The 16,048-nt window shown below is 36.4% G+C and overlaps 1 protein-coding gene across 11 annotated transcripts in view; it reads right to left on the bottom strand.

Annotated features, from left to right (window-relative positions):
* PDZ-GEF (PDZ domain-containing guanine nucleotide exchange factor) overlaps window positions 1–15,655 on the bottom strand; it is an 85,390-nt gene extending 69,735 nt beyond the window's left edge. For 3 of the 11 annotated variants that reach the window (XR_012410185.1, XM_073967249.1, XM_073967245.1), the window contains exons 1-2: window positions 15,471–15,644; window positions 14,667–14,823 (exon numbers count right to left, since the gene is read on the bottom strand). The gene's annotated coding sequence lies outside the window, so the exon portion shown is untranslated. Of the gene's footprint in view, window positions 1–14,666 lie in introns of all 11 variants that reach the window. The other 8 variants (XR_012410183.1, XR_012410186.1, XM_073967247.1 and 5 more) reach the window with 6 other exon arrangements.
* Between the last annotated feature and the right edge of the window lie 393 nt (window positions 15,656–16,048).

Below are 16,048 nucleotides of genomic sequence, written 5' to 3'. Positions count from 1 at the left end.
GTCGTCTATAAAGACGCCCTTCTGGTCGTCTATAAAGACGCCCTTCTGCTTGTCTATAAAGACACCTTTCTGGTCGTCTATAAAGACGCCCTTCTGATCGTCTATAAAGACGCCCTTCTGCTCGTCCATAAAAACGCCCTTCTGGTCGTCTATAAAAGACGCCTTTCTGGTCGTCTATAAAGACGCCCTTCTGGCCATCTATAAAGACGCCCTTCTGGCCATCTATAAAGACGCCCTTTTGGTCGTCTATAAAGACGCCCTTCTGGTCGTCTATAATGACGCCGTTCAGGTCACCTATAAAGACTCACTTCTGGTCTTCGATAAAAATGGCATTCTGGCCGTTTATAAAGATGACCCTCTGGTCGTCTATAAAAACGTTCTTCTGGTCGTCTATTGAGACTTCCTTCCAGTCGGCTATAAAGACTCCCTTCAGGTCGTATATGAAGACTCCCTTCTATTAATCTAAATAGGTACCTTCTGGTGGTCTTTAAATACTACTTCCAGGTCGTATAGGAAGACTTCCTTCTAGTCATCTATAAAGACTCCCTTCTGCTCACTACAACGATACCCTCCAGGTTTGTAGAATACTCTCATATTCGCCACATAAAATTTGGAAACAAGGTGCATAGATATTACAAAGGGTCACTGCATTAAAAATCAGCTACCTATAAAAATTTTAAAAATTAATTAAATGTTAATCACTAAAATTGAAAAGGAAAATTCAAATTTTCTAACTATTCGAAAAAGAACACCTTTCTATTTACACATTTTTTATATTGTTTTACCTGAGTTTGAAATATCATTTAAAGTGAATGTGCGTCGTGAGTTGCGTGTGTGTGTCTGTCTGTACGTGTTTAATACCGTAGCCCTGTGCGTGCCTAAGAAGAAAATCAGCCAAAAAAATAAAACTATCACCCGCAGAGTTTGTGTGTCTTTCATTCTTCTATTCTTTTCTTCGCACGTGAGCATACAATATGTTTTTTGTTATTTCTTTTTTATCTTTCCTTTCTTGTTACATTTTGTTTTGTTCTAACTAAACACCAAGCAAACAGTCTATGTGGGAAATAACTAAATTTAGAATGTCTGTCTGCCTGTGTTTTGAATAGATGATAATGTGAGGAGGAGGAAATAAGCATCACGTTTCTGGGAAAACCCATTTTCTCTTGCACCAGAAGAAGAAGAAAAAGAAACATTTCAACTATTTGCCTGCGTTTTGTAAAACACTTATCGTGTCAACTATTTGGAAATTTGGTTTCCTGCTGTCAATGATGGTAATGTTTAGAAGAGCGGATTTTTTGAAAATCACAGCCAGCAGCAGTTCAAGTGTTGCAGTTGTTTTTGAGCCCTACCTACCGCTCTTTTATATTTCAAGTGTTCTATTCTGTTATATGTACTTTAAAAATAGAAAGGGGTGAAATAGAATAGAAGTAGTTAGGTAGGTAGGTAGCGGCGGCTCAATGGCCAAGTTCAAGTGTCCCTTTACAACAACAATTGACAACAATGAGCATTTTAATGAAGTAAATTGATGTTTTATTAATGAAAAGGCTTAATTTTCCAAGGGAAAACCCGTAGAATGTCATTTCATTTTTGAAATGAATGTGAGGAATTTATAAAACAGGGTATTGGAGGTTGGCCTTGCATTTCAAATATTCTTAGATCAATCTAATTAAAATAAATCATGCGGTTAACTACATCTTGACATTTGTTGTTATCAAATCGCTTGGGATATCTTTTTGAATTTTAAAAGTGTCACACAGAGTTGGAACGCTTTTACACAGTGATAGGTTAGAAGAATAATTTTAATGCTGTAGGTATAAGGTCGTTCCCAGCAAGAATTGTCCAGCAAGACCATCCTCAGAGAGTAAGAAGTTGTTATTCTCTTTTGCAAGAAAGTTGTAAAAGTAAACAGACAACTTCCCAGCAAGCAATCAGCTGACTTGCCAAAACAGAACAATTTGTCCGCCAATGAGGGAAGCAAAATTGTTATATTTTAATAAAAATAAAAAAGGAAACAAATAAGGATTTTTTCCACTTTGCAACTTTGTTCTCCAAAAAAAAAAACAAAGAAAACAATTAGGCATGCTACCTATTTCCACAATAAAATTGTTTTTAATTTTCACAAACACAAATCAACGAAAAATTAAAAACAGATGATTGTTTTCAGGAAGAAGATATATCGCAGATATATCTAATTCTGGAGGAGATCTTCAGGTCCTGTTTTTTTTTTTTTCTTGCGTAACAGATCTGTGGAAGGAGGTAAAGGTAACTTACATCCCTAAAGCGGGGAAAGCCAGTCACTCTGCACCGAAAGACTACAGACATATAAGCTTATCCTCCTTTCTCCTCATTTCTGATCGATCTGGAGATTAGGAGCTTTGCAGACACTGCCTCGCTGAGCAACTCGCAGCATGCTAACATCAAAGCTAAATCTGTGGAAACTGTTCTTCATGAAGTCGTGGGTTTTATTGAGAGAAACATGGAGAATTTAAAATTTACCTTGGCAGCTATCCTGGATATAGAAGGAGCTTTCAACAACGTAAAACTTGATAGAGTCCATTCATCTCTCGCTTAGAGCGGTCAACACCCCGGAAACCCTGATATGCTGGATAAATAGAATGCTGGAGAGCAGGATCATAAATTCCAGTATTGGGGAGTTGACGATAAGGAAAACAGTAACTAGAGGTGTACTCTCACCGCTGCTGTGGCTACTTGTGATAAACAACATTTTGGCGGAATTCGACAATCAGGGCATCAAGGTTGTCGCATACGCGGATGATGTGGTTATATTGATAACTGGCAAATTCTTGTCCACAATATCGGAGCTTATGCAAAGAGCCTTATCAAAGCTGTCCCGTTGGGCCATCACAAATGGCCTTGGTGTAAATCCAACGAAAACAGAACTGGTATTGTTCACCAGAAAACGTAAGTCGGCAACTTCGTGCCACCAACATTGGATGGAGTGCAATTAAGGTCACAACAGAATCAATCGTCGCTTGCTTCCCAAATGTCAAATTATAAAGGAATGCCAGAGCCTCCTAAAGGAGAACGCAGGCGGATTTGCAAAGAGGCTCTGGCATTCCTTTATAATTTGACATTTGGGGAAGCAAGCAAAGCAAGCGACGATTGATTCTGTTCTGGCCTTTACATCTATCTCCTGAGGCCAAATACCTAGTTACAATCCTGGATTCACAATTGAGATGGAAGAGGAACGTTGAGGAACGGACGAAGAGAGACGTATGATTGCACTCTATTCATGTAAGAATTCGATTGGGAAAAGTTGGGGATTAAATTCAGCTATTATACACTGGTGAGACCCATCTTATCCCACGGATGCCTTGTCTGGTGGCACGCGCTTCGACATAAATCGTACTCCAGCAACATAGACAAGGTGCAAAGGGCAGCCTCGATCCTGATAACTGGAGCTTTTAGAAGTACACCGCAAGCAGCTCTAAATGCGATGTTGAACCTCATGCCCATGAGACTCAGCATCAAAGGTCAAGCAGCACGTAGTACCCTAAGTCTACATGAATTGAATCGTTGGCGTGACAGCACCTATGGACATGCATGCATTCTTCGGGAGCTAGGTCGAAACTTTAGCTTAAATCAGCAGGGGAAATTCATTGACTATTTATCACCAGTCCAAAGTTTTGAAGATATTGAGGTTGTTATCCCTAGTAGAGATGACTGGATTCGTAGTAACCCTCCGCTGGACGGTCTGGCTTTCTACACAGACGGTTCCAAGATGGAATAAGGAACCAGAGCTTTCGTCTACTGCAAAAAGCTTTGTCTCGAATACTCAAACAGGTTGAACAGCGACTGTAGTGTTTTCCAAGCCGAAATCTTCACGATCAAAATGGCTGCAGAGTTGATAAAAAGTCTGGATGCAGAAATCTTTGAACCGGTGACTATCTTCGTTGATAGTCAGCCGGCTCTTAATGCCATCAAATCCTCCAACATCAAGTCTGAGGCCGTTCTTGAGTGTAGAACTGCTTTGGTGTTATCCATGCCGAAATCTTCGCCATCAAAATGGCTGCAGAGTTGATAAAAAGACTGGATGCAGAAATCTTTGAACCGGTGACTATCTTCGTTGATAGTCAGCCGGCCCTTAAAGCCATCAAAGCCCCCAACATCAAGTCTGAGGCCTTCTTGAGTGTAGAACTGCTTTGGTGAACCTCACAAACGCTGTTCGACTCTGCTGGGTACCAGGGGACACTGTGGCATTATGGGAAACAAGAAGGCAGATAAACTGGCAAGACATGGATCCCAATCAACATGTCTAGCAATCTCTGATTCAATCAAACCACCCATATGTCATCTTTTTCGGAAAGTGGAGACGTTCTTTGAAGAACGAGCCAAGGAACTATGGCATAATGAATCAAGGTGCAACGTGTCAAGGGCCATTTGGCCGACTCTATCAACAAACAGAACAACTTCACTCTTAAATTTGAGCAAATCAGAAATCAAGGTATTGACGGGGGAACTCCTTTCATTTACCGACCCAACGCAGAAAATTATGAACACATTACCACAGGTAGTGCTTTTTACGACAAATCCAACGATGTATTGCTTTTGTTGCGGAAATGTATACTTCCCGAGATATCGGCCTCAAAAGATCCACAAAGGCCCTAACCTATTTTTCTCTAAATAGCCGGCCTTCGGCCGGGATTTAAGACTTTTTCCTATGGACAGGTGCAAATTTTGGGAACTGGAACAAATTTTTCTTTTAAATTAAATATTTTTCTTTAAATAGCCGGCCATCGGCCGGGATTTAAGACTTTCTCGTATGGACAGGTGGAAATCTCGGGAACGGGAACAAAATTTTCTTTTAAATTTAATATTCAGTATAATAATTAATAATCAGTATAAACATCACTATTTGTGGTAATTTTTTAATAATTTTCTGCGGTGGATTGCCAAAATTTTAGACTAGGGCCGTTGTGGAACTTTGAAGGCCTATATCTCGGGAAGTATACATTTCCGGAACAAAAGCAATACATGGTTGGAATCGGGATAAAAAGCACTATCTGTGGTAATTTTTTTCATAATTTTCTGAGGTGGGTCGGTAAAGGAAAGATAAGCCTTGCAGACTCTGTGAAGATGAGGAGGAAACGGAGACTACGGAGAAAGCCATATAGATTAACAGGAGTATGCTTTCCTCCAAGCTTAACCTTCTACTCAAACATGGAACCAACAATCATCAATAACATCATCAAAAATTTGAATTGGCTGGGACGGCGCAACCCATAAGCATAACTACCTCTCTGACAGTTTTCGAAACCATCACCAAATAAAACCATCCTCCTTTCTTTATTACATTTTCATCTTTAATAATTCATTTATTATTACTTTCGCAACCCCACCCTCTTTTTTTCTTTATTTTCTTTTGTTTCTCTTCTTTTGTATTTTGAGGTGGTACTTCTGAACTTCTTTTTCTGATTTATGGATGATCACAATGGACCGAAAGGTCTCCGAGTGGCGTAGTCAATATATTGGCTACACATCCCCAAACCTAACCTAACCTTTCAAGAAGAAGAAGAGTTGCAAGTGCTTGCTAGAAGAAATTTGTCCAGCAAGAATTTGCAAACTCTCAGTAAAAGAACTGTCAAAATGTCTCTCTCGAATCGCTATTTTTTTTTTGCTGACTTTTTGTGTTAACAGACGACTTCCAGCAACAACTGGTACAAGTTGTTACAAATTTTAGGGTAACCAGACAGACCTATAACAAGATAGGACACTTCTTGTTATCATTTTTCAGTGAGTGTCGTTGGCAATAAACATAAGCTTCGTTCCAGAACTAAAAAGTTTTTACACATTTTGCAAATTTTTCCCCAAAATGCAACAAAAAAGTTGCAAAATGTTCACTTCTCTTTGAACAAAAATGGCGCGGAATAGCTTTCTCTTTAGAAACTTTTTACACGACAAATTTGGGCGAGCGAAAATGTGCAACATGTTTGCCGGCTTCTGATTCGTTGATTCGCCGACTTTGACATTTGTTCCAGTTTTTTAATGTTTCTGCCATTTTTCCGTTCCCGTACATTTTGGGAAAATGTGTATGTGGAAATCATTTTCGACAGTTTGCTCTTTTGACAGTTTTATCATTAAAAAAGTACTGGAACGAAGCTATAATGTTATGTTTAAAAAGTTTTATACGGAGGTATTTTACCTATTTTAATAATCCAATGATCAGAAAATCTATTTTTCTAATTTTCACCCTTTAAAAGCCGGTCCACACTTTCGCCGGCCTTTGTAGACTTCGAGCGAATTTTTTAGTTACTTGGACGATAGAAAATGCTTCTTGATTATTTTCTAAAACTCAACTCTCGCCGGAAATTGATACCTTTTTGCCTTCAAGCAACGTTAGGGTAACCAGACAGACACAACAAGATAGGACACTTCTTGTTATCATTTTTCAGTGAGTGTCGTTGGCATTTCACATAATGTTATGTTTTATACGTATTTTACCGATTTTAATAATCCAATGATCAGAAAATCTATTTCTCTAATTTTCACCCTTTAAGAGCCGGCCCACACTTTCGCCGGCCTTTTTAGACTTCAAGTGACTTTTTTAGTTACTTGGACGATAGAAAATGCTTCTAGATTTTTTCTAAAACTCATCTCTCGCCGGAAATTCATACCTTATTACCCTCAAGCAACATTTTAATCAAGGTCTAGTATAAGGTCGGCCAATAAGCCCAGCTGACTATTATGTTTGATGTCAAAAACATTATTGTGATTTAAAATACAAAGGAACTAAAATCACAATAATGTAAAATCTATTATGTTTGTTGTCAAATGTTGTTAACAGAACTCTGAATGGCCAACTGTATAAACTGTGATTTTAATCACATAGACAATATTGAAAGCTAGCAGAAATATTTTCAAAACCTTCACTTTCAATGAAAATACGAAACAAAAAATCTGCTTTGTAAGCAAACTTATCATCACCCCCTTAATAAAACACAATAGCACAAAATTGCATCTAATTTTCCGCATATTGTCTCATTAAAATAACAAATAAAACAACTGGATAAATAAAACATAAAATATTAATAAAATAAAACACATCACTGAGATTTGTGTTTTTGAAATCAAACGAAATAGAAACTCAACAATATCTCAAAAAAAAAAAAATATTAATTAATACATCATGCATATCATCATATTTCTTCTATTGTCTGCAGCCATTGCCTCCGCCGTGTTCTTTTGTTTATATTTTTTTCATTAATTGATGGTTTTGACGAAAAGACCGGTTTGGTTTGGCACATGAGCGTTTTTTATTTACATACATATCTTAATTTGAACATTTAACATTAAATAAATGTTTTTGCTATTTCAGGTTTAAGTTTGAGAACACAACTACACCACATTGAAAGTTATAAATTTAATGCCACTTTCACACACACACCGACAGCTAGCAGATCATGTGAAGATACAAAGTGTGTGTGTGTTTTAAAGTCCAGAATAAATGGGAAGTTTTTTTTTTCTTAAGAACTCACAGGTAAAATTTTGAACCTTGGATTGTGCAAAAGCTTGCAAAATATAATAAAACGTTGTATTGGGTTACAAAGTTCACAAAACTGAGCAGAGCTCAATATCCAAGAACGAAATGTAGACACATTTTGTTAGAAAATTTTATTATGCAATTAGAGAGCAAATGTAGCAAAAAGTATGAAAATCCATCAAAATATTGAAGAATTGACAAAAAAAACATCCAAATAAAATGAAAAATACCCTTCAGAACATGGAAACAGGGACTTATTAGAGAATCCCAATATTGAAGAAGTGGCAAACGTCAGAATGGAAATAAAAATTATTCTTCCCAAATGTTTTCACCTTTGTTTTTTATTTTTTTTTTTTTCAGATAACCTCTAAACCTGACCTAAGGAGGAACACAATGGACCAAAAGATCTACTTCGTGTTAAGATTCTGACTTTTGTGAAGCACATCTGAGTACTACCGCACGCTTCTTCAGGTTGTGGATAGTGTAGTACCCAGTAAAAATATATAAGTAGATGGAATAACATATATAACCGCTTATAAATCAGCCTATCTGGCCACCCTAACGAAAACACTTCCATGAAAATACGTGAGAAAAAGACAAATGAAACCAACCCAAACATCTTGTCTCCAGTTTCAGCCAGATATGGAGTTCGAATATAAAACTAAATGCTTCAACATCAGTCGGCACAACTGGCGCAATGGCACACAATGATGACCAACGATTTTTTTATTTTATTTATTTTAGAAGCGCCAATAAAGAACATATGACCGACCGATGACCAAGGACTGTAATGGAATTCTGTGTTCGTGTTAGAGAGAAATGTCGATAAAATTAAAATGCTTATAATTTCGGTAATTAAGAAAATTTTCGTTAGGATAACAACCAAAAGAAAGTTGTTGCAAAGTCCTACCGATAGCAACAGTGTGTCAACATTTGCATTTTAATTTGACCGATTTTTGTCGGTAACTCAAAAAATGAGTTACAGAATTTCACTGCTGGACAGACAATTTGTTCTAGGCGATTTTAATAAAAACAAGTAAAAAGTGTCAGTCGGCTTTGCCGACAGAGATATACCCTCAGCCTGTATATCGTCACCTGAAATGCCCAAAGACGTAACCCTCAAAGGGTTACATTGAGGGTTACGTCTTTGGGCATTTCAGGTGACGATATATTGAAATAATTTTTCCCAAAAAACGTATGTATGTATTTAGGTGTTTTTAAAAATATTGGGAATTGAACCGATAAAAATGTTCATTAGGATTAGAGATCAAAAGTTTTGCGGAGGAGATACTAAAAGAAATGGATCTACATTGACCATTATGGAAGTGGATTTCCCACCACTACATATGGTGCCATAGGGGGCTTTTACACCCTTCGGGATGTTTTCTCAAGAAGTATGGACTTGCCCCTGAAAAACGTTTACGATCGTAATTGAGGCAGCGAATGCAAGTTGCTTCAACAAAAATCAAAGTGATTCGACAGCAGGTCTTAAAGTGAACTTATCCGAAATTTTGTGTGGGAGGTACCGGATGGAGTGGACAAATATAGTTCATATTTGAACTTGATCTATATCTAGTAGATATATTAGAATGTGTAAAGTATGGACCAATTCGGGGGAGGTACCTGAAGTAGTGGACCGGTATGGCTTATCTTCAAATGTAAACTATGTTTGGACAAAATGTTACTAAAGCCAAATTTTGGACCGAATCGGCAGATCCGTTCGAGAGTTATCTTGCGCTCCAACAGCCTCACACGGTGTCATACGGGTTTTTTTGCACCTTTCCGGCTATATTCTCAGGAAGTATGGACATGCCCCTAATGAAACTTGTACCGTCGTATGGAGGGCGGTGAATACAAGTTGCTAAAACAAAAATCAGAGCGATTCGAGAGATGGCCCTAAACTGAACTTTTCCCAAATTTTGTGTGGGAGGTACCCGAAGGAGTGGGCCGATTGAGTCCATATTGAAACATTATCTAAGTCTGGTGCACACTTTACGATGGGCAAAGTATGGACCAAATCGGTTACTCCCTTCAAGAGTTATCGTGCGCACAAAATTTCCGAACATTTTCGAACTTTTGTGTGGGAGGTACCGGAAGGAGTGGACCGATATAGCCCATCTTCGAACTTAAACTAAGTTTGGGCAAAATATTACGAAAGCCAAAATTTGAACCGAATCGATTCATCCGTTCGAGAGTTATCGTGCGCTCCAGCCAGCCAGACAGACAGACGGACGGATGGACATTGCTCAATCGACTCCAAATTGTCTGAAACACATTTGGTCCAAACATACTTGGGGTCTAAACCCATTATTTCGATGAGGCACATTTTGCCCGTATGAAAGTAAATATACCCTCGTTAGCATAAATTCTGAGGGTATAACAAGTAGGCTGTGACCGCCGATATGGGTTGTTTTTCCAAAAAATTATTGTTGAAATGAAATTTATTTTTCAGCTTAAGGGGAACGATTGCGATGTCCTCGAGGACTCACTCACTGTATCTCTTAACGTTTGTGGCCGTAGGATTTTTACAGCTTTAGGGTAATTATCTTTGCCAGTGTGGACTTGTCAGAAAACGCGGACTTACAAAGAGAAAAAGAAATTTATCGCTGTAAAAAAGAGGCTACAAGAATTTGCGATCGATCTTCGAACAACCCTTAAACTGCACAAAATTTGTGACCTTTGGAAAGGAGGTACCCGAAAATATTTTGCAATATAGACATTCTTCGAACTTACCATACGTTTAGAATAAAGTTTACGATGTGCTAGGCTTATTTAGAACTTTATGGACATTATCTCAGAAAGTATGGACTTGCCCCTAAAAAATGTACCCTCATAAAAGAGACCGTAAACACAATCTACTTCAAAAAATTTCATGACAGGCCAAAAAGTGTTTCGTAATCTGCACTTGTAGCAAAAATTTTGAAACTTTGTGGGGAAGGTACCCAAAGAAATGGACCGATATAGTCCAGTTGAGCTAAGTTGATACCGGTAGGCTTATTTAGATCTTTTGGGACATTATATCAGGAAGTATGGACATGCTTCTAAATCAATTGTACCGTCGTAAGAGAGGCTGCGAACACAACCTGCTGCAAACAATTTCATGGCAAGAGTTCTTAAACAGCAATTATGCCAAAAATTTTGAAATTTTGTGTGGGAGGTACCCGAAGGAGTTTACCGATATTGTCCATATTCAACCTGTTCCGTGTCTGGTAGAAATACTAACCAAATCGGCCATCCCACAATTTTAGCGTTTTTTTTTTAATTTCAAGAAGGTCTTCTATTTATAGAAAAACTCAAGAAGACCTTCAATTTATATAAGACCTTAAGAAGGTCTTCTATTTAAAGAATCCCTTAAGAATGTCTTCTATTTTATAGAAGGTCTGCTATGTAAGGAGGACCTGAAAAGAAAGTCTTTTATGTAAAGAATTCCTAACGAAACCTTCTATGTTTAGAAAACCTTCAGAAAGTCTTCTATGTATAGAAGACCTCTAGAAGATATTCTATGTACGTAAGACGCCAAGAAGTTTATCTATATAATAAGTTTGTTACCGTCTACTTTTTCTTTGAAATCTCTCTTTGTGGAATTTCAAGTTTGCTTCCAACTAAAATTATTATATATTTGAAAATTTTTGCCTTTTTAGGCGAAGATCATTTTTTAAGATTAATTTTTTAATTTTTTTAATCGAGCTTTACGATCTATTATGCGAGTGAAAAAGGAAAGCCGACGATTCGAACCCACACACCCACCACTATGTGACATGCATGTTTCGTCTTCGGTAAAGACTCTTCAGACATATCGGATGTGGAGCGGCTTCGATGTCCTCGAACTTTTCTTCTTTCAAATGCATTTTTGTTTTGTATTTTACAACAACAATGAGGATTTTCCCATCTAGTTGTGCTTTCATGACAAACTCTTAGCGCTGCCTTTGAAAGTTACGAGTTTGGCTCTGAACGCTAACACGCCGTGACAACACATTTTTCCTGTGTTTTTCAAGGACGTGGGTTCAAACCCCAGCCTGGCTCAGCTGATTTTATTTATTTGAAAATTTTTGCCTTTTTAGGCAGGAAAAAAGTGTTGTCACGGCGTGTTAGCGTTCAGAGCCAAACTCGTAACTTTCAAAGGCAGCGCTAAGCGTTTGTCATGAAAGCACAACTAGATGGGAAAATCCTCATTGTTGTTGTAAAATACAAAACAAAAATGCATTTGAAAGAAGAAAAGTTCGAGGACATCGAAGCCGCTCCACATCCGATATGTCTGAAGAGTCTTTACCGAAGACGAAACATGCATGTCACATAGTGGTGGGTGTGTGGGTTCGAATCGTCGGCTTTCCTTTTTCACTTGCATAATAGATCATAAAGCTCGATTAAAAAAATTAAAGAATAAAATTATTATAATTTAATAAGACCGTCAGACTGATTCGTTGGAGGGATTCAATACTGATTTCAGGGATCTTAAATTCCGATGTGAAAAATACAAATTTTACAAAATTACCAGGGAAATGTCTCAACCTTGTGTCCTCTTGCTTGCAAAATTGCTCATAATGCCTCCGATAGCTTCAGAAGAGGGGTATATACTTTGATACAATGTGGCTCATCGAACCTCACCTCACATATTTCAAGCCAAAACGTTTAAGATAATTTGGAGCTTATTTAACCTGTCTGGCGGGCTTTACCTCAAATGGTGTAATGAATTTGGTCCAAAATTTTAAACTCATAAAATTTCTTGCCAGTTTCCAAGATAAAGTTTGAAAATGTGGGGAATTTTTACAACACGAACTCCTTAAAGTCCTGACTATGACTTATTTTTTGCTTAGGACAGTCCAAACATAAATTGACCTATGTGTTACAATATGACTACTTAGTGAAACTGGGGCTTTGTCTGGAAATTAAGTTTTTGATCAATTAATACCTCTTTTTCTGTAGTTTTCCTCCACAAAAGATAAATAACATTGGCAACAAATTGAATACTCTACCAGCTGGCGGAAAAAAATCTTAAATTTTTTAAATTGTAAGTTTCTTCAACGTAGCCGGCCTTCGGCCGGGGATTTACGACTTTCTCCTATGGACAGGAGCCAATTTAGGGCACGGTAACAACATTTTTTTTTAATTTAAATTTTTTCTTACTTTAACAAGGGAAATTTCGGAACTTTAGAGGCCCATATCTCGGGAAGTATGGACTTCCCCCAACAAACTTTATATTTTTGTAGTCAGGACGTTAAGATCTACCTGTGGTAAATATTTCAGATTTTCCCGCCAGCTGGTAGAGTATTCAATTTATGCCTAACATTGTAAACAGGGCAACAATGCTTATGTCTTGTAAAAGGAATTCGTGTGGTGGTAATAAACATAACTTGCGCCTTGAAACTAAAGGGTAGCCCTATAATTTGCATATAAACCTAGATTTAAAGTTTATAGGGCGTCATAGACCTGTTTTGGGGGAAAATGTCCATATACGGCTTGCTTCTTTTCCTTATCTCAGACCATTTTCTTCAAGAAACCAAGTTGATGAAATCCATGGAATCCATCCTTAATGCTACTCGCCTATGTTTTTTTTTTTTTTTTTTTTTTTGTAAATAATCAGCTAAATCTACAAATATAAAAAAAAATAATTTATCTGATACTTTAGTTTCCAAATTTATTAATACCTATTTAGTGCAGTTTTCCTCCACAAAAGACTGATAACATCGTTAACAGGACAACAAAGTCTATATCTAGTAAAAATTTCAAAGTAATCCATGTGATGCTGCTAAACCTAACTTAAGCCTCCACACCACAGTGCTACTTTTTTGTTTTTATTACAACTATAGGTTGATATCTGCGAATAAAGAAAATAGTTAAAACAAGAACAAAGTAATTTCAAAACAACCTCAAGACTTTTGTCTCACTTTGCCTTCTTCCAGGGCATCGGGCTTTCTTTTAGCGCACATTTAGACATATGATTTATGATTTTATGCAAATTTTTTATTCCATTTGATCCAATATTTATCATTTTTCCAAAAAATGTATGCATTTTTGTACAATTTCCCACGTAAAACATGTTTGTTTGCGCCTCAATCACAGTGAATTACTGGGGTGCAGAGAAAAAACATCTGTCATAACATTCGACATTTACCTCTGATGATATTATTTCCTTTTTAATTTTTCTTTCTTAAATTATCCTAGTTTATTTATCTTTCACGTTGATTTTATTATTTTCCTTAATTTTTCCAAAATTTGTTACAGTTTTCCATGCAATCTTATCCTACAGACGACTTTTAATTTGCATCCCTATTAACAAGGAGATAATGAATTAGAGAAGATGTCATTGTGGGAGAATAAAAAATCTGTTATTACTGCTCTCTTCTCAATGTAAAGAACACTTGTTTGATTTTTTCCCATTGCAAGAAGAAGGAATGTATACATTGTTCTTGTTGTTGTTGCGTAGCTTGTTATTCGTGTTGTTGTTGCTTATTACTCCACTTCGTGTGAATAGAACGATAGTATACATGAGGGTTCGTTCGCGTGTGTGTGTGGCTATGCATTATTGCGTTATCGATAACACAATACAACAGCTGAACAACAGAAACAGAGCAGCATTGCATAGAAATAACATCACTAATGAAGAAAAAACGGAGGGAGAGATTATAAAATGGTAGACAAAATAAAAATACGCATTTATGGAATTTATAATGAATAGAAGACAAGGAGAAGGAAGAAGAAAAGAAGACCGATATGTTATGTTATTACAAAATGAAATGTAGTAAAAAATGTTTATGGAATTGAAAACAAACAAAAAAAAATCATACAAAACAATTGTGGGAATTTTATGATGGAATAAAAACAGACTTTTGATGAATAAAAAATCTGTGGGCGTCTATGGGTTATGGTTTTTATGTATGGAGTGTGGATTATTCCATGATGATGTATACACACAAACATACCTTTGTTGTTAAATAACGTGTAGGTATGTGTTTTAGTAGTGTATTTTTTTAAATCGTAGTTTTTTTGGTTTGGTGTTACGTTTTAACTAAATTGCAACAACTCAAAATGCGAGCAACAACATTCTTCTAATAATGATGGGGTAGGGGCTATGAAGCTGCTAATTTCCATTTGTTCGATACTTATTTTCTAATCACTGCACTACAAACAATCTAATCTTATGTTAAGACATTGCATTATTACTCACTTTTATTTATTTGTTATTCTTGTGGTTTCTTTTTCGTTATAGTTTTGTACTATTTTTGTGTTTTTCTTTCTTAGATTTTCCGTTTTTCTTTTTTGTCACTTCTTATTTTCTTTGTCGGTACTGAACTTATCAGAAATTATTATTTTGCTTGTTGTTGCTGTTTTAAAAGATATACATTATTTGGCATATCCATTGAAAACTTTCCATTCGAGATTTTCTCCATATTTTTTGTTGTAAATAAATTATTACTTTTTTTAACTAATTTTTTCTTTCTTGTTGCATTCACATTTTTACACTTTTTCTTCTATTATTTTTTGTTGGTTATTTTCTTTTTTCTTTCAAACGTAAGCAAACTAATCGCGTACAATTTTTTTTCTTCATTTACACAACAACACCATGAACAAAACTATTCAACCACTCGATATTTGGTTTCGTTGAGGCCCTCTGGCTTGCTTGGCTGGTCTCATTAATTCACATATACCAACAACAAACATTAATTGTGTGTGCACGCCAAACAACAACAAAGCATAAATTCAACACTCGATTTTGTTTTCTCTCTCTTTCTTCGCCTCTTCTCAAATCCAACAACACCACACTTCACTGCATACTTCACATACAAAGAGTGGAAGAAGAAGCATAAGTGAAGTAGAAAAGAAATTTTTATTTTTTATTCATGCAACACATCACACAGAAAAAAGGGAATGAAGGGGAAAGAAAAAAAAGAGTCGTTGCGATGAAACCAATGAAAGTTTGCTACTTTGTTTCTTTTGTTTTTAAAACATCATTTCTTTAATAAATTCATACTTTTTCCACAATATTCCATTTGTTTTTGTTGTATTGCACTTTACTACATTTATTTATAAACGATTTTTTGGAAATAAAATGCACTTAAAAGTTGAAAAAATTTTGATTTCTTTTCAATTTGTCGAAAATTAAAGCAAAGAAAATGCCTTTTACGTGCAAAGAACCGAGCCACACAACTGACATTTCATGACATCGAACTAGAGCTGGCAAAATATCGATAGCACTATCGATATTTTATGTTATCGGAAAAAATAGTAAAAATTAGTAGATTCTTGCAGTACTGCATGGTACAATAATACAGGTAGCATTATCGTGCCAGCTGATGGTAACATAATGTGTCAATTGCATTGAATTGATGTCAAATGTTGACATCTTATGTTGCCAACAATTGCCGATGCGGCTACCTGTGTATTTGTACCATGCAGTACTGGAACAGACCATAAGTGGGGTTCAGACGATCAGTTTTGACTGACAGCTTTTGGTCAAATATCAATTGCTTCAGTTTTGTTGTGCTGTTCGTAGCGGCCAAACAGTCATTCAAGTTGGATGACAAACCAACAGTCAAGTTAAAAAATTAC

This window comes from Musca autumnalis, unplaced genomic scaffold, assembly GCF_047663935.1.
Source record: "Musca autumnalis isolate F117 unplaced genomic scaffold, ASM4766393v1 scaffold_2, whole genome shotgun sequence".
Classification (NCBI taxonomy): Eukaryota; Metazoa; Arthropoda; class Insecta; order Diptera; family Muscidae; genus Musca; species Musca autumnalis.
Note: the sequence above shows the minus strand (reverse complement) of the source record. Positions and strands in the feature narration are given on the sequence as shown.